Genomic DNA, 18,815 nt, shown 5'->3' with positions numbered 1-18,815 from the left:
GGATGTGTATTCACCACCATTATCCGATCTCAAAATCTTAATCTTTCTCCCAGTCTGGTTCTCAACCATTTTCTTCCAACCCAAGAAAATGCTCAACACCTCACTCTTGTGCTTCATAGTGTAGACCCAAGACCTTCTTGAATAATCATCAACAAAGGTCACGAACCAATGTCTACCACTCAAAGAGGGAGTCTTTGTAGGACCCCAAACATCTGAATTCACATAATCAAGAATGCCCTTCGTTTGATGTACAACAGTACCAAACTTCACTCTAGTTTGCTTCCCCAAGACACAATGCTCACAGAAATCAAGCTTACAAGTCGTGGCACCTTTTAGAAGACCTTGTTTCACAAGCCCTTGTAGAGCTTTCTCACCGGCATGGCCTAATCTCATATGCCACAATCTAGTAGTATCAGAATCAGATGTGCCCATATTTTTTGAGACTACAGATGCTTCACCTGTCACAGTGCTTCCTTGCAATAAATACAAATGGCCACATCGAGGAGCTTTCATCACAACAAGTGCACCATAAGTCACCTTCAATGTCTACCCATCTGAATGAAACCTGAAGCCATTGGCTTCCAAAGTTCCCAAAGAAATAAGATTTTTCTTCAAATTCGGTACATACCGAACACCTGTTAACTCTTTAACCATGCCATCATGCAACTTCAAACAAACTGTACCAATCCCTTTTGTTGTGCAAGGATTGTCATCTCCCATGAACACAACACCGCCATCAAACTCTTTCAAGCTTGAAAACCAATCCTTGTGAGGAGTCATATGATGAGTACAACCCGTATCCAACACCCACTTAGTAGCACAATCAAATGATGAGGAAGTGGTTAAAGAAAAATCAGGAAAATCTGTTTCAACTTCAGCAACATTAGCTTCAGAACTTTCTTTACCTTTGGTCTTCAATTTAGGACAATCTTTCTTCCAATGGCCCTTATTACGACAAAAAGCACATTCATCCCTTTCCAAAGGTTTTGTACCTTTAGAGTTTCCTCTAGGTCGAGACTGTGATTTTTTCCTACTAGAAGATGATCTTCTCTCCGATGATCTACCTCTAACAAATAAAGCTTCCGAGGTACTATCATGATTTTTATCTCTATGCCTCATTTCATAATTCATCAAGGCATTTGACACATCTTCAAATTTCACAGTTTCTTTACCATGCATAATAGTGGTAACAAAATGCTCATAAGAGTCCGGCAAGGAATTCAACAATATTAAGGCCTTATCTTCATCCTTAATATCCTCATCTAAATTTAACAAGTCGGCAATCAACTTATTAAAAGCATCAAGGTGTCTAATCATTTTTGTACCTTCTTTGTATTGGAAGCGGTAGAGCTTTTTCTTCAAGTGTAGCCGGTTCTCTGCACTCTTCGTCATATACTTGTCTTCCAATTTCTGCCACAACACACTTGCCAATGTCTCCCGCATCACAAAATACTTCTGAGTTTTTGCAAGGCACAACCGAATTGAAGAGCAAGCCCACAAATTTAATTTCTCCCATTCCGGCTTCGACATAGCTTCCGGCTTCTCTCCCAAAGCAGCAAGTAGATCTTGTTGAGCCAACACATCTTTGACCTCACATTGCCACATCCCAAAGTTGTTTGTGCCATCAAACTTTTCAACTTCGAACTTTGCATTTTGCACCGTAGTTCTTGCAAATCCGGAGCTGCTTCCAAAAGGATTCTCATATTGCCCGTCTGACATTTTTGGCAATTAGACAGTACCCAAGAGCAACCAGTGCTCTGATACCAATTGTTGTGCTAGGATAGCACCAAACCACGCGGAACCAAATCAAGCTAACCCACAGAAATTTATCAAATGAAATGCAAGAACAAAATATAAAAGACACAAAGATTTTAACGAGGTTCCTCCACAGTCAGTGTAACTGGAGTACGTCCTCGGAGCAGTAGGAGCTCACCCAAAAATCCACTATCAACCAAATGGGAGTTTACAAAGTGTTGGCAATCTCACAACCCAAAAGCCCAATACACCCAATAGCTCTCACACATACGAAGAACAAATGGAGAAGAAGAAACACATATCAAAATCCTTCTCTCCCAAGAGCTACACAACGTAGCACCAACATCTTTGATTGACTAATTACTAACAAAGGAGGGGAAGAGCTTCAAAATGGGAGAACCGAATGCTCTCCCCTTGGATGCTTCTTTATGCTTTCTGCCCACTGCTCTCTTGTTCTCTGCCAAAGTACATGGAGTGCCAAGTTTCAAAGAGAAGCCGAAAGCACCACCTATAGCCAAACAAAGGAACAAACATTCAACAAACAACATGATGCTTCCTCATCATGATGTTCCTTTATCATTTTCTTATTTCTTGCTTTCGGCTGCTTTAACAAAAGCAGCAGTTGCTGCCAATTAAAACAATAGGAAAACCACCCCGTGGCTTTCACATGGACCAAATAAACAAAACAACTTAACTGGCAATTGGGTCAATAAGTGGACCACCACAATTTGGCCACCAATCCAACAGTAGCGTCTCAAGAAGGGTTGCTGGCGATGGCGGGGCAGTAACGAGAAATGTCATTAAATATCCTGTGGTACTCTATCACCGTCATGTTGCCTTGCCTCAAATCCATGAATTTGCTTCTCTTTTGGGCTCGATACTACGACGGTAAATACTTGATCTCGAAGCAAGTCTTAAAGACATTCCAACTCTCCTTGTCAGCATTTGGCAATAGATCCCTTTCATGGTTCCACCAAGACTATGCTTCCTCATGCAGGAACCATGTAGCTGTATGCGCCCACTGTTCCTTCGGAAAATTACCTTGGCGCTGCATGGCTAAAAAAGTCTTCTCTACATGCTTGATTCATGCTTTTGCCTTCTTAAGTGTCTTGGAGCCAAAGAATTCTTTCACCTTGAGCCATCCGCGATCTCAATAGACTCTTGTTTGAGGGACATAGAACAATCTGCAAGGCACCGACGATGGCCGCTCCAATCTCCGCGAAGTCTCGAAAAGCTGTACCCATACAAGCCTGAAGATGAGGCATGGTTCTGGCATCGGAGATTTCAAGAAAGATTAGTGCTCAACATCACATGTGTGCTGAGAGTAGGACCGAGTACAATTATGCTCTGATACCAAAATGACACATCCCAACTCAAAATGTCCATATGTCCAAGTCGTGATGTGCTATCCGACACCGGGACGGTGACGAACCCATAAAGTGGGTTTGATGTGTAAAAGTGTGAATAAATTAAATGTTAAATAAATAAACCAGAGTGCACAACGTGATTTGGTGATAAAACCTTATTACAAAACATGAAATTCAGAGCATAGTGCAGAAAAACAAAAGAAGTCTCATCCATAAGGATGATTATTTAATACATATGTAACCTACTTTGACCGAAGTACAGTCACCTACTTCCACTGAATTCTTGTACTCCCACAAACTCAATCTATTATGTCCTGAGGGGCGAAAAAAGGTGAGTGGCCTAAAAAATATAGTTTTCTGAAACCTTTTTGAAAACTTGTAACCCCTCGCTGTAAAACAAGTATATAAGTTCCCAAAGTAATAATATAATAAAAGGTAGTAGGGAACCTTGCAGTACAAATGAGTTGAAGGATATAGGGTGCTACTACAAAATATCACATCATGAGAACTCAAATCACTGTCATGAAGACCCTTACTATGAAAATCATTGTTGGTTATCTATGTAGGCACACAAGTCATACAGAAAGTAGCTACATGAACAAATTGATGTAGGTTTTACGTTCTAGCACTACATCACGTGAAGCTGGTGCTAAGTGCATCACTTATGAATCCAAACAACAAACCTAGGGACAGATGGCACCTAACTCTATATCCAAAGCGAATGTAAACAGTGCATGTGAACATACATATGAAGTTGGTCCTTGGCCTAGGACAATACAACTAATTAAACACCGTGCAAACATGTAACAGTGAGCATCCGATTAGGTATTTGCGACAGAACATGCTTCGGGAGTGCAATTCGTTCAATAAATTCCTACCTCTCTATCTCTGAGATGTTTGGATTTTTCAAAACTCCATGGACATGCAGAATAGAAAGATCCGGGACGAGGTAGGGTTAGGGTTTTGGGGGAATTGGGGGGGTTTTTTGTTTGAAATTGGTCTGGAGAGGGGGGATTGTCGGAGTGTTTGGTTACATATTTAAATTTGGCGAGGATGATGAATTTGTAGGGGCTGGGTCCCACTTATTTTATAAAAATATTATTTAATTATTTAATTATTTATGAATATTTTAATCCAGTTGGACTAAGGATTGGAGTCCATTTTAAGCCACGTCAGCATTTAACAGAAAAATTAACAGAAAAACTGACAGAGGTTTGACATTGACACGAATTTGTAAGATGAGGTATGACATTGTCATTTTTCAAACATGAGGTATGAGATTGTTGTTGGACCTATAGTTGAGGTAGTTTTTTGTAATTTATCCAATAAGATTATACCTATTTCAAGACCCAAAGCTGGCCGGATGTGCTCAGAAAATGGCCTAAGGCTCACGGCCACCCTTGTGTTTCACTCGAACTTGGCAGATTCGAGCATGCAATATGCTCGAACCTACAATTAGGTATAGTACTGTTGACCGCAAGTGAAATTTTTCTTTCACTTTTCCACTCTTATTTTATTATTCGAGCATGCAATATGCTCTAAAGAAAAATTAGGGTCCACGTGGAAGGCTCACACGACATCTCAGGAATACTTTAGGAATTTCATTGTTACCAGGAATAAAATACGTTAAATTTTGGGTCGGGATGTCACAATGTGTGATTTAAGTTTGGGGGTGGGAAATAAGAATTTTAGATTTTTAATTTTGAGTGTTAAAAATTTTTTGCTTTGTTATGTTGATATTCATAGATGATTTTAAACGTTAGAATAAATGAATTTATTTTTTCTTAGACACTAATTCATGAGTTATACTTTGAAAATTTACGCATCCACACCAACATGGTTTGTGAGGAGTGAGATTGGAAGACCTACATTTGGTCTAAGGTTTTTTTTTTTTTTTTTTTTCCTCTTATAAATAATGTAAAGTTTTAGTTTGTGTTATAAATAAAGTAATAAATGTTCCACCTGAGACTTTGGTTAGTAATCAGGTTAATCATGCCTAATCAGCAGTGATTCTCATGTCAAATGGTAGAGTATTGGCATGGGGCAGTGACACACTCCGACCCGGAATGTCCACCTAGACTTCGAATTGAGCTATGCTGGCTAACACTAAGAAGGTGACGAAGTCATAAAGTGTAGTGATGTGGAAAAATGTGAATAAATTTAAACCTAAAAGTGCATGGATATAAGAATGTGCTAGTGAGCGAGAATGAACCCATTTCACACAGAGCATAAGTAAAGTACAGTAAAAGTAAAAGAGGAATCATATCATCCGGAGTATTCCTATAACAACGTTTTTCCAGAAATCCTCGTCGACACGAAAGCTCTGCTACTAAAACATGGAGGGGCGAAAAACAAAGGTGAGTGGGCCTAAAAATAAAGCTTTGTAAAACCTCTTTTCAAAACGTAATAACCCTTCGCCGTAAAACAAGTATAGTTTCCAAAATATACATACTATGTAGTATAAAAATACTTACAGTAGCCTACAATATCTCAAGAATTCAAACATATCACATAATCTCGTATAAACAAACATATCATATCGAGTGCTCATCGACATAGCTGACACACGAGTTCATGCAGAGATATTCTGACATGAACATGATTGGGTGTAATAATGATATATGCTTTAGTACACAATCACGTGAAGATTGGCGCTATGCGCATCACATACGAGTCATAATTGCCTATAGCAATCCAGGACAGAACTGTCACCTACAATAGATCCACTGGCACATACAATAGATCCACTGGCACCTACGATAGATCCAAAGTGAGCGTACGGTGCGGTGTGAACATACACGTGAAAGATTGGCCCTGGTCCGGGTGAGTACTAACACTAATGCAGCACACGATAAGCAGATAACGTAAATATGATCATGCAACGGTAAATCGAGAATTCTAGTCAACATAATACTATTCAATAAAATCCCATAATAGTTCGCCTACATGTGCATCCCGTAGGATTTAGCATAATTTTGTAAATTGTGTCAATACGCTAATTTCTAAAAGCGTTAGTCTAATCTAAGCATAATGTAGAAAATTCTTTATTATATATATATATATATATATATATGGAAACTAAATAAATATATAATATTTAAAAGCAAAGATCCACTCATAGTTACTTGCGATGTCATGTTCGTTCGAGTTAGGAAAGCTGGAGTCTCCGATAATAATCGCACCTAAGTATAATATTGGGACCCATTAGTAAAACTCCACTAAAACGATTAAATTTGGAAAAACGAAGTGTGGATTTGGAATTAAGGGGTCTTCCAGCCATTTTCTGGCCACTGTGGAGAACCAAAATGGTATAATTCGAATCCCTCTCCTAGCTTCATGTTTGGCAATTAAATGGTGAGTTATGGTTGAGATTTGAGCTCGATTAGAGCTCAGGAAGCTATATTGCCCAAACCCGGATCCAAACCCATGACTTGTTGAACCGGATCCGACCCAGTCCATTCCAAAATTTGGAGGGAATATTCCATTAACTTTAACAGAATATTCCGTTAAAGTTAAATGTTGACCGTTAGTTGACTTTTGTTGACTTTTTTGAAATTTTGTCAGAAACCCTCCTAGGCTAATTTCAACACCCTGAGTCCCTTTTTTACATCCATTTAATGAAATTTCAAAGCTTTAATGTAGTTGGCCATCGGGGCAGTTCGGTTGACTTTTTATGGTTGACTGTTGACTTTTTTTACAAAAATTGCCCGAGACCCTTCTTAGCATATTTCGACATTTAAGCACTTTTAGGTTTAAATTTACTCACATTTTCACATCACTACACTTTATGGCTACACCACTCTCCTAGTGTTGACCAGCATAGCTCAATTCGAAGTTCGGGTGGACATTTCGGGTCGAGGTGTGTCAGGCAGGGTAGATAGTTGATTCTGTAGTCTTTTCAGCCCGAGTTAGTAAGTCCTTAGGGATGTTTATTTAATGCCCTAAACCCTTATGGTTTGGGAGTCATTAACGTAGAGCTCATTACATGGATTGGATAGAAAGCTTAATGGAACTGGCATTGCACGACCACTATTATTATTGAAAAGAATGGAAGAAAAAAAGTGAAAAAGAAAAATCAAGAAAATACAATATGTAACAAGTTAGTATGTGTTATGAATTGAATAAAGAAGGCGAGAGGTGGAGATTTTAGTCGAGTCTCCTTAACTTTGTTGGTTAACTTTACACCAAAGGAAGTTCATGAATTCTTTTCTAAATGGTTGTAAATGACTTGAACTCTGTGGTGGGATTAGCAGGAACAATTGAAAAGATGTTCTAATTTTTAAGGTTTTCTATGGTTTGCAACTTGAAGGTGAAAATTTGTTTGAGTTGAGTTTAGTCAATTTTAAGTTACGTCATAGTTTGTTAGTTTTTGTTTTTATCCTTAAGTTTGGTTTTGCTTAGAACAAGGAAAAAGTGAAGTTTGGGAGTATTTGATAAGTCGATTTATACTATATATTTTCCCTTATTCTTGGTATATTTTGGTGAGATTTTGATGTTTTGTTATGCATTTTCAATGTAAGACATGTGAATCCATTATGAGCACAATGTGATTAAATAGTGGAATTTTTTAGTGATTCCAATGGCAGTGAGTTCGTGAGTCTGTCAAGAAAATTGTGTCAAAATTTCAAAATTTCATCCTGAGGCACGTGATCGTGGTGAATTCATTTATGTCCAGCGCACGGTGCCACACCCCAAAACTCAAGGTGTGAGATTAAGAGAAATAAACAGAACCAAGTGGTTGTGTAAGAGTAAAAAAAATATTAGCTAAGGAGTAAGTCAGTAAAATTTAAGTCAACAAATATATTAAACCAAACTACACATGTAACTTTAAGAAATAGAGTTAAAAGGACTTCTTGCTGTAATACAAACTCCAGTAACGATCTGCACTGGAAAATTCACCAAAAATAGGTCGTCTAACCAAAAAGTATGAAAATTTCCAGATCCAAAATAGACATATAAAACAAACTTGTGTGAAAATTTCTTGGGTTTTTGAGTTCGCGAAGTACAGTAAAATTTATATCCAAGACAGGTACGCTGCTGTCTGTTTTTCTAGACCAAAAAAAAAAAAAAAAAAAAAAAAAAAAAAAAAAAAAAAAAAAAAAAAAAAAAAAACGAAACAGTAGCCTCAGTCACTTTAAAAGTTTTTGGAAATGAAATCGATTCCATTCGAAGAAAAATGAAAACTAAATAGTAGATAATCAACCACAAGTTCCAATATAACCAAATTTCATAATGGTTCTCAAAATGTAACTCATCAAGCCTCACAGATTATAATGAGTTCACAAAAGAAACTTCACGATTTCTTACAAGAAAAACATGTTCAGGTCATTTGATGAAAAATACATATGAGCAGAATTTATACAAGCTGAAAGACAAGTGTTCAAATGTTACATGGTTCTCATTGCCCAAGTAGAGACGCTAACCCATTGGGGCCTACATCTTCTTAATTTACAATGCAACAAAAGGATCATTTAGACTAAGACTAACTACACAAAATACTTTGGCAGCTCACCCAAAAGATATGTACGTCTGGACTCCTTTCTACTAGTCCACAAAAGAGCTGCAACTCAAAACTTAGCTAGTCAACCTTACACCACACCACCTGAAAATACATTTTTAGAAAAACGGGTGAGCATAAAATGGCCAATAGGAATTTTTTTCGGTAAGTCCCTAGTTATTTAAATTCTTGGTGCATGCCCAAAAATGACAATAGTAATTCAGAATCAATCACATCCACTACCATGTAATCCAACAACGAAAATATGCTTTAAAAATGCTTGGAAATAAACATATTGTACGAAAACCAAAGTTTCATAGCATTAGTAGATTTGATAACAATACGGTACACAAGATACATTTCAAAAGCGTTTCTTTTGTTCTAAGAACAGCGAGGCCATTATCATTTAAAGAAAAATAGCACAACTAATCACAAACATTTTCTTTTATCCCAAACAAAGTGACCATCAGATTGGAAAGAATCATAGTATACCTGGCCAATATACATATCACACATATATTTATAAGATTGATAACTCATTCTCGCTGCCTACACATGGAGCTTTCCCCGGGGAACATTGGGTCATTATCCACATAATCTAAAATTTCATGGGTCATTGTGCCCATTCATACATTTCCCAATATTCTTTCCATCTACTTCCACAATTAAACATTCATCTCAACACGCTTCAAAATCTCATAATGAGTAGAATAAAAGGCATGCACGTCAAAAACAAAATCTTGAATAACCTTTGCAACTACTTTGAACACTCCAAAGTTGTAGAATGAAAATTAAATCATTCGAATCAAACCATAGAGAAACATTTGCTTCACTTCTTTCACATAGTCGAAAACGGAAAAACATTTGAAGTAAGCTTGAAGTAGAGCTAAAATGCCAACAATCCTGTATTAGGCAAAAATGAAAAAATCCAAATATTTTTATGGTTAAAACTCCCCTACCTCAACACAATATGTTGGTGTTCAACTCCCACTGTGTTCATCAACTTGCTCCGCAGCCACCTTGTCCTTCTCTTGCTTATCTATAGGTAATAAAAATCATCACTTTCTGCTTGCACATACCAGACAAACAGAAGCTAATTCAAAGTTAATTGGGGACTTTAATCAAGCAATTGGTGCTCAACTTTAAAACTATAAAATGAAATATGATACCTTCATTTTTCCTACTCCCACCCAATCTAATTCATGGGTTATTAAACCAAATAACAATCAGATTGCAAATGTAAAAAATAGATACCTCTACTGGAGACGAATGATGGAGTTTGACTTGTTCTAATCGTTTCAAGTAAAACAACCTGATATTGAATTCTTCTTCCTTGAGATTTGGCAGCCAAAAGAACTAAAAAGTTGAAGTTACGCTCTCACCTCGGCTGGAGAAGAGAGCAGCACAAATGGGGTTTTCTAGGGAAAATTTTTAGGTGTTCCGGGTACACCAAAAAATTTTGGTGTACCCACACTCATTAAAATTTGATTTTATTATTTTATTGAAAAAAAAGTGAGGGTAGGGTCCACCATTATGAGTGAGGGTACACCAAAATTTTTTGGTGTACCCGGAACATCCAAAAATTTCTCGTTTTCTAGAGTATTACCCCTTCCCTTTTCTCTTTACTTAATAACGTAAGCACTTCAATTTTTTTTTTATTGGTTTTATTATTTGTTCTTTTCTTTTCTGTCCAAAAGGTTTGGTCTCAATAGTAAAGAATCTTTTAATGCGCCAAATACCAATTGATCCGAACCTCAAATAAAGCAAATTAATTTTGTTAACAACTGTGACAGTCCGTTCCGGAATTTTCAAACCGTAAGTGTGAAATGACGATTTTGCCCCTAGTGTGAATTTTTGTTGTGCGGTTGTTTTTGAGCTTGGTTTGCCTGGTTGTGGACCACACACATTTCCCCACACACCCCCTCACCCTTTCCCTGCCCTGCACCCCTGTCCCGAGCCCTCTCTCTCCCATTTTCACCTCCATTTGTACGGACATACCTAGAAACCCTCTAAATCTTCACAGATCGAGGAAACAAAGTACATATTCTTGCTCGTGAGGTTCGTAGAAGTTCAACCATACCCATTTCAGGTAAGGATACTTTCGTTTTCACGTCGAACTCGGGATACCCCGATTTTGTCACTGTTCATGCACACGTTAATTCTTGTGTTTTTGGGAATTTCAAGCTTGTAGGAAGCTTGGTGAGGTCCTTAGGAGGCTCGGGATGGTTTGTTTGAAGGTTTTGGACGTCGGGATCGTGAGTTACAAGGTTGGCCGGAGTTGGTGGTGTTTTCCCGGCGAGATTCCGTGTGTTTTAGCACTTGAAAGTGATATGGATTTGTTCCTCTCGTTGTAAGCTTCATTTTGGTACTAATTTTGTGAAATTTGGTTGAAAAACGAAGAAGATATGAAGGTTTGAAATTTTTACGATTTTCCGGCGCCGGCGACGACGCCGGAGCTTCGTCTGAGAAGACGATGGAATATTCCGTCAGTTTGGACGGAATATTCCTAACGGCATCAACGTAATCCGTTAAAGTTAACGGAATATTCCTGACGGCGTTAACTGACGCCGTCAGTGTGCCAGGCACGTGCTTGCGCGTGGCCGGCGCGTGGGGGCGCGTGCAACGGTGGAAAATTTTTCTAAAAATATGGGGATGTTCCTGAGGTTGAGTAGATCATGTTGGTGTATTCATACACCCCATTTGAGCATTGTATGAGAAGTTATTTCATAAGGTTGGTTATGTGTTTTAAAATTAACGTTTTTATAGTTGTTTCGCATATAGGTGAGACCTATCCCGAGGACGAGCGCAGTCACTCGAGGCAACGGGGTTACGAGCCTTCTACATACCAGTGAGTGGGCTTTTGGTTTTCCGTATATACCTATATACTTATATTTTTCCCAAAAATTGATTTGAAACATTATACGTTTATATGCCATGATTATAGTTGTCATTTATTTACGCATTATGAGTCGCATATGTTTATATATGTTTGGTGCTGCGGACGCACAAGTAAGTGTCAGGTGAGTTATGATTTATGTTTACGTTCAGTAGTGATTTGAGATGCTTAGAGAGCTCATAACCTGCACCCCCGGTGTTAGTGCTCCCACCCAGAGTTGGGCATAGTCCTTCACGTGATATTCACCTCCCGAACCACACGCTCATCTTGGATCCAAGTTAGGTGCACAGTCCTGTCGTACAGACCACTTTAGGTGGTTCCGACTCGTAGGTGACCCGCGATTATTCGCCCAGTCTTCACGTGATCGTAGCACTTGAGCGTACTTATATTACACCTAGTTCTGTCGTACAGACCACTTTAGGTGGTTCCGACTCGTGTGCAGGTATAGTTAGTGAGATGGAGATTTGAGCTCTAGATTCAGTCGTACAGGTCACGTTAGGTGACTCCGGCTGACAGCTTATATGGCATTTACTTGATATTCCTGAGCACTTGCATTCTATTTAGAGACATTTGACATGACATATTTCGGAGCATGATTTATATATATATATATATATATATATATATATATGTATGTATGTATATTCTATTTTTCTGGGAAGTATACAGGTTTTACGGCGAGGGGTTAGAATCTTGTTTATGAAATGGTTTTTGAAAAGCTTTATTTTTGCACACTCACACTTTTTGTTTTGCACCCCTCCAGGTTCTAGTTGGCTAGCACTCTTGGTGGCTTCCCGGAGGATTTCCCCGGCATATCGGACATATTATTACCAGTGTAGGACCACCTTCGGGTGTGCTTTTGTTGTGTCGTTTTCTCCCGGACTGCATTAGGTCTTTGTGTTCTGAACTTTGTGTTCACACTTACGTTTGCACATGTATGTTATTACCTTGTGTAGAGCTGGATTTTATTTATTGGTACTATTTTTATTATTATTCTATTAGCTTCTGCACTGCGCACATGGTTACGTCACTTCCACGTGACGGCCAGCATGCCCTGATCTCGATCGGGGTGTGTCAACAACGGCCACAACAAATCTACTCTTAATCCATCACTTTAAATTTCAGGATATTACACGCGGTGTTGGTAGATTGAGCTGCAGAGCTTATTTGAGAGATTTGGGCTGAAAGATGATGATTTTTGGACTTGAGCTCTTTTGGGAACTTGAAGTAATGGTCCTTAATTTTAATTCAAGTCGTTTTGGGCCTGTTTTAGGCCCTGAAGGTCCAAAAACATGTGGATTTCTCTGCTGGGAAGGTTTCATACTTAGTTTTGGATTGTGATTTTAAGTTATCCTTCTTGTGTTTTGTTTCCTAGTTTTTAGAAGTCATTTTCTAGGAATGATTTTATTTTGTAGTAGCATAAAAAAAGGCTAGTGAGCCATTAGGGTTGTCAATGCGACATTGAGAGAACTTGGCAAAGCTTTGGCAAATTTCAGACATTTTACCTACTAGGTGTTTTCAATCTTTTTTCTACTTAATGATATTTTCTTCGGTTCTTAGATGAGTATACGTACCAAATTCCTTTTGCTAGGGCAAGACCACGAGTCTTAGTATGAATATGTAATTTTATTAATTTGCTTACGAATGGATGCATGCTTGCTTCGATTATTAATCACCGAGTTACTATATAATTGCCTTAGTGATTGGCCACTTTTAGGGTAATTAGACAAGTAATTTGATGTAATTTATGTTGGAACATCACCTTAAAATTGAGAAGGGCTTCTTGTGATTGATAACTATAAGTTCACTTAATACGAACATCATGCTCTTAAAGGGTTGTATGGTTATTCAAAAGGTTTTCACATAGCTGAATGAGTCTTGCATGTTTATATTTGATTTGAACATCACATATGGGTTGCATGTTAGATCTATATTTTCACGTGAACATCACGAGTTAGTTGTACATCACAGACGGCTAAACAACATGGAAATTGGGAAAGCTAATGTAACAACCCGTCCCGGAATTTACAGAACAGAAGGGCAATTTTATAATTTCACTATGGTTGGGTTAGATATTTTGAAATGTTTTTTTTTTGGGTCTTAATTAGTGTGCCTCGTGGGGCCCACTCCTTTTGATTTTGTCCCCTCGGCCAAACCCTTCTTCGCTTATTTTCCTTTTCCTTCTCGTGTACTCTCTCTATCTTCCCTCACCTTCCTCTCCCATTTCTCTTAGCCTCCCGAGTCCTCTCTCTTCTGTAACTCCTCCTCTTCCTCCCCGACCTCAACAACAACAACCACATACCTTCAAACTGGACGTGGAGACCTCGAGAACCCCAGACCACACGCAGTGGAACTCCACAGTGACGGTGTAGTTTGTGGATTTTCTTACATTGGTAAGTTCCTAGAAACTCTTGGGATATGTTTTAAGGTTAGATCAAAACTTGTTTTAAGTTGTTTAAGCTCGTTGGACGTTGAAATAACTCGAAATAAGCTTTTCCCAGATTCCGGCAAGAACACGTGCATTCTAGTCAATTTTCCGGCCAAACCACGGCGAGTTAGTAGTCGAGAAAGGTACCATGCTCTTCGTCACATCGAGAAGTATGATTTTTGTTTTTGAATCACTCGATTTCGTTGAGTATTGAAGAAGTTATGAATGTTTAAAGTTTACCCAATTTCAGGCGAGTTCCCCAATTTTCTCGCAGATGAGTCACGTTTCAGGCCATTTTCTGGCCATCTTAGGCAATCATTGGGCTTCCAAATAGGTATAATCTTGTTCTACACTTTAGTAGCTTCGTTTTGATATATTATAGGTCGAATTTGGTGAAGAAACGAGTGAGTAACGAAGCTTTGAAAATTGCCCAAATTTCTTGCCAAAAACCCAGTTTCCGATGGGTTTTCCAATGACCGAGTCCACCTGACCCACAAACCCAGCTATCTGGCCCAATTATGCTCCCTAGCCTAACAACCAGAAGCCCAACCTACTAAACTAAACCTAACCAAAGTTAGGCCCAACCCAATAACCCAATCTAACCCAGAAACCTAAAGCTTAGACCCGGATCTAACTTGTTGACCAATGACCCACCCGTTGTCTGTTGACTTTTTCGGATTTCGCCCTGGACCCCTCCTAAACTAATTTCGATGTCCTAATTCCAAATCCGCGCTCCGTTGTTCCCAAATTCAATCATTATAGTATAGTTTTATTAACTAGTCCCTTTATGTGCTTAGGTGCGTTTGTTAGTGTCGTTTCCGTCCTCTCTTGTTTGCACGGCTCTTCATCAACAAACTAAGGTGAGTGGACCCTTTTCAAAATGCATGATTTTACTATTAGAAATGCATACACGAAAAGCATGATTTTATGGATACGTTTTATGAAACGTTTATGAGAAAATTGGATTCATGCTTTATGAAATATCATGCTTTATCAGGTTTACATTCTTTGAAGGATTTATGATCTTATATTATGAACATGTTTTATGATATGATGTTTGGGCTACTAAGCTCCGATGAGATATATTTTGGAAAGTTTAGGTTTATATTTTTATGTGCTTACTTAGTGGTTATTCATACAATCTGCCTACGGGCGAATGATATCATTATATAGCTTTAGTCAGGTGATGTAGGGCCTATGGGCAAATGATACTGCCTTCGAGCGAATGAAGATTTATTTCTATCTACGAGCGAATGATATCATTATATGACTTCAGTCAGGTGATGTAGGGCTTACTGGTGAATGATACATTCGGACGAACGAAGAATTATATATCCCTACAGGCGGGTGATGAAGTGCCTTTGGGTGAATGAAGATTATATGTGCCTTTATGATGCTACTAAGCACACTATATATGATATTTGTTTTATGAAGTCTTGTGGCATACTAGGGGTTTTGGAAAAACCTATTACTACTTATGCTATATGAGTTTTCTAAATTGGGGGTTAGTACGTTGAAGAATAACTGTTTTAGTACCACTTATATATATAAACTTGGTCTACTCATGTTTTGTTTTAAGCCCCTCAAGACTTAGAATCGAGGCGTACAACCCCGGCATCAAGGCACTCTCGCAACATATCTTCTAGTCCTCTTGATGTAAGACCCATTTCTTTGTTCGTACATTTTTATAATATTCCTTCTTCAATGTTCTGGTTTAGTTGTATGCTCTAAGCACGTTCCACAAATTGCATATTCATCATAATTAAATTTAAGAGTTTTATTTATGTTCGTTCTTTATTCATAGTTCTCATGCATGTAAGTATGGCTTCGTTACCCTTCGGGTGTTGGCCAACACATGCCTACCCTGGTGTTTGGAGGTTATTAGGGTCAGGCGTGTCAACAAACCTCGTATTTGCTATGATAACACTTTTCTCTAAGGTCATCCACATTCATAATCCCTCTGAAATTGGCAGGAGCGATAGCCAAACAAATCAGAGCCTGAGCATATCTTGTGTCACAAAGACCACTTGCATCTAAAGGAGCAGTTCTGACCTAACGGCGGGCCTAATCTCCAAGCTGGGTACCTCGACAAATACTCATTTACTAATACATAGAATAATGGATGACCCATCAGTCACCTGGTTACTCAAATCCTCAGCCAGAATTTGACTATTAGAAATGGCAGTCGTAAAACCAGAAGTCGGAGGTACAGATGGTTGCGGTTGTTTCCTCAAAATCCCTTGCTACAATGCAGACGCCTCCACAAGGATAAACTTGCCTCTTCCTCCACTAAAGCATGCTGGGGCTTGCTACAAATTCTCTTATGATGAAGATGCAAGGTCAACAATCTTGTACCCCCCGGACCTGGGGTCGAAAGAAAAATAAACCTGCGCCCATGCTAGTAAAAGTAAAAATAAAAGAAAAACCAAACTTCTCTTATAAAAAATAACTCTAAAATCCTTACAGGTGTAAAAAAATAAATAAAAAATCTTAAGCCTCTCATCTTACACAATCTTAGCTTGTCTACCTTTCTTTACACTTGTAGGAACCTACAAGGTCTAAAATGTGTAGGGTGAGCGAAACCACAACTCGATAGGGACATAAATCTTATCAAGGAGAATTGTCATGGCTAAACCAAGTGTCATGCTCACATAAATAAATTATAACATGTTATCAAACATAAATTATTTATCATGAATGCATCTTAACTTCAATTACCTAACCCGTTAATCTATATAATAAAACACACAGACTTGCATGTCCCATACCATGCATTTTACCACTGCACTGGTGGTTCGAATGCTCTATTATATAAACTAACCCCCGTAACTCAATCAATGCAAATTTCCCATTTTGTTGGTCATCTTGTTCTTCTTTTGGTTGCCAGAGTCCTCACTACTTCATAACATTCCTATAATTTCACTTGGCCACCCTTGCCGGTACCTACGAGAGTCGAACTCAAACAGACAAAATAATATTTTCTATTCTATATCCGAATCTCAAATTTTCCAATAAAATCCACCCACTCTAGTATGTAATGATGTACGCATATTAATCAACATTACCACAATATCCACATTCTCAACATTAACAGTAATATAAATCATAATCCAATATACATAAATATCAATTTTAGAGATATATCAAGTAGAACACATATTTCACAAAGCTTAAACAAAACAAAATCCCAATAGTGATAAGTTCCCAAGAAACCCCTACCTCAAGTCCAAAGCTAAAACGAAGATTCACGTCACTAGCTAAACTCCACGCACTTGATCTAACGTCTTGATCACTCCTAAACCAATGTATTTCTTCCACCCTTATCTTTTCTAATCTCTCTCTCTCACTATATGTATATACACACACGTACATACATATATATTATATACCACCTCTACGTAAACTAAAGCACGCAAATTGTAGTTGGAAAACAAATGGAGCAGAGCTCCTATTTATAGGGATATAAGGCGGCTACCAAAGGCTCTAATTGGTTGGCTTTGGCGGCTGGGAAATGGTGGCATGCTAGGTGCAAAGGTTGGGAGGACAAAAGATAAGAATGTCGTAGAAATATGACAGCTTATATAGGTGATGATGCTCATAGTTGTTGTTACAATGGCAGGTGTCATTAAAATGGCAAGCCTAATCACTAGTCCTTACTCTTTGCATGCAGGAAGTGAAAGCATGCATGGCTTAACCAAAAGGTGTACATAGACAGTGTCACAAATAATTAGGTAAGTAACTAATACAACAATGAAATGGCTAAAAAGGTTCTAGGTCAAAACAGACTGCTAAGAATAACATTAATACAAAGTCTAAAGATACATGATCCCACAAATCTCAGGCGCTTTATCTAAACCGACTTCGGGACCACTTGCCAACCTGGTCTTCTTCTTAGATGTTTTAGCCAGAATCGCTCTCAGAGCTGCTTCCGATCAGTTTCTCTCTTCCTCTTCTTCTTGTCCGCCCTAGGGGCATCTTTAGAACGTTTTGGAGGTTTCAATGCATCTTGGGTCGGAACCCACACATGGTTAGGGATAGGATGGTTAGAGCAGAGGTTGATGATGCCGTCTCTCCCGTGCACTCTCTCTCTGGCACACTAAGCCACTCCCAACTCTGGTGCAAAGTAAGAATGGTTTTGAAGGCACTATCAATAAATTCAGGACGACACCGGCCAAGATTCTGATCATCCATTTTGCATAGAATGTCACTTCCGAGCTTACAAGGGACTCTCGGCTCAGATATATCGCCCTCCTAGTCCCTTTTACCAAAAGAATATCTCTGTACCAATCCTTGTCATGACCCGAAAGCTCAGTGATGTAAGCAGGCCAACGAAGCGTAGATCGAGATTGAAAAAAGTAGCAAGTGCCGGTGCTCTTCCGAAGCTGATAGAGAACACGATATTCAGACAAACCTAGTTCGACATGATACCACTCATTCAGGCGATCGAAGCAGGAGATAATGCGAACAGAGGTCGAAGTAAGGTTACAAAGACCGATGTGGAAGTGCGTGAGGATCTCCTTCCATAGCTGTGACAAAGGAAATCTCAACCTCGAATCAAGGTAACAGAGGTGAATTTTAGTACAAGGACAGAGAGGATCGGAAGGCGTGGGGAGTTCAAAGGTCACATCATCAATATCTTCCCACCAGCCTTGACATCCATTAAGGAGATAGACTACGACCCATAAGGAAGGCTTGTTCTTCACCCTTATTATTTAATACAAAATTAATAAAAAAAATTGTTATTGTTACTCTAAAATTTTTAAAACCAATTGAATGTATCAAATTTCTACGCTTTTATTTTGTGTAATTTTTATGTCATCATCTTTTCTATCTTGTTGTGTTAAATAAAAACTAGAAAACAATACGTTATAT

The 18,815-nt window shown here is 38.5% G+C and overlaps 1 long non-coding RNA gene across 1 annotated transcript; it reads right to left on the bottom strand.

The window, feature by feature from the left end:
• Positions 1–8,369: 8,369 nt before the first annotated feature.
• On the bottom strand, positions 8,370–10,019 carry LOC148696301 (uncharacterized). The gene is made up of 3 exons (XR_015963266.1): positions 9,874–10,019; positions 9,579–9,658; positions 8,370–8,724 (listed from the first exon to the last, which is right to left on the bottom strand). It is a non-coding gene; the product is annotated as an uncharacterized LOC148696301 (long non-coding RNA).
• Between the last annotated feature and the right edge of the window lie 8,796 nt (positions 10,020–18,815).

The sequence above is a fragment of the Pyrus communis genome, chromosome 6 (assembly GCF_041283825.1).
Source record: "Pyrus communis isolate YQ-2024b chromosome 6, ASM4128382v1, whole genome shotgun sequence".
Taxonomy (NCBI): domain Eukaryota; kingdom Viridiplantae; phylum Streptophyta; class Magnoliopsida; order Rosales; family Rosaceae; genus Pyrus; species Pyrus communis.
Note: the sequence above shows the minus strand (reverse complement) of the source record. Positions and strands in the feature narration are given on the sequence as shown.